Raw genomic sequence first — 1,114 nt, 5'->3', positions numbered from 1 at the left:
ATGACAGTTTATTCTCCTGGGTTTTCTGATGTTCCCCATGTGAAGTGGATTCTGTTTGGGATATTCTTCCTCATGTACTTGTGTATTCTGATGTGCAACAGCATTAAAATTCTATTATTAAGAATTGACCCAGCTCCTTAGACTGCAGTGTATTTTTTCCTAAGCAATTTTTCTTTTCTGGAAATCTGTTATGTGACAGTCACTATCCCAAGAATGCTCATGGACATTTGTGCTCAAAAAGGAAACATCTCTTTGCTAAATTGTACAAATGTGATTTTTCCTTCTATTTGCAGCTAGTGAGTGATTTCTCCTAGCAGTGATGACTTATGACCACTATGTGGCCATTTATAAGCCTTTGCTCTGTGCTCTGATGGTGAACCCCTAGCTGCTGGCCGCCTGCTGGGCCAGTGTCATTCAAGTTGTGACTGGACAGACGTACCTTATTTCTCATTGCCCTTTTGTGGATCTCACAGAATTAATCATTTCTTCTGTGATATTCCACCTATACCCAGTCTTGCTTATGGAGACACATTTGTGAACAATTTAGCAATCTTGATTGTTTCTGCAGTTACTGTCATGATTCCATTTCTGTTGATAATTGCCTCCTATGAAAAAATTATCTGCAGCATTCTGAAACTGTCATCAACTGGTGGGAGGTCCAAAGGCTTCACCTGCTCCTCTCATCTGATGGTTATGATCTTGTTCTATGGAACAGCTGCTATTACTTACATACAACCCAAAGCAAACACATCTGAAGGAATTGGAAAATTAGTGTCTCTTTTCTACTTGGTTTTAATTCCTCTGTTGAATCCAATTATATACACTTTGAGGAACAAGGAGATCTCTGCAGCACTGAGAAAACTGCCAGCTAAGTTACTAAAATAAGGAAACACAATCATAAAATATCCTCATAGTCAAATCTTTAATAAATGTCCCAGACTCTCTCCCTTTATGTGCTCCAATCATGACAATATTGTGATAACACTGTCAAAGGACATTTTTTGAGCGAGTTAAAGATTTCTGAGAATAATCTTACCTCTTAATATTTAATCACACAATTTAAAGAGGTGATAAACAATGAAAAAAAGTGGAATGTCACAGAGCCAGGGATGTT

The 1,114-nt window shown here is 37.8% G+C and overlaps 1 pseudogene; it reads left to right on the top strand.

Annotated features, from left to right (window-relative positions):
- LOC103730730 lies at positions 1-885 on the top strand (annotated as a pseudogene).
- Positions 886-1,114: the final 229 nt, after the last annotated feature.

Source organism: Nannospalax galili, unplaced genomic scaffold, assembly GCF_000622305.1.
Source record: "Nannospalax galili isolate Female #2095 unplaced genomic scaffold, S.galili_v1.0 scaffold2994, whole genome shotgun sequence".
Classification (NCBI taxonomy): domain Eukaryota; kingdom Metazoa; phylum Chordata; class Mammalia; order Rodentia; family Spalacidae; genus Nannospalax; species Nannospalax galili.
Note: the sequence above shows the minus strand (reverse complement) of the source record. Positions and strands in the feature narration are given on the sequence as shown.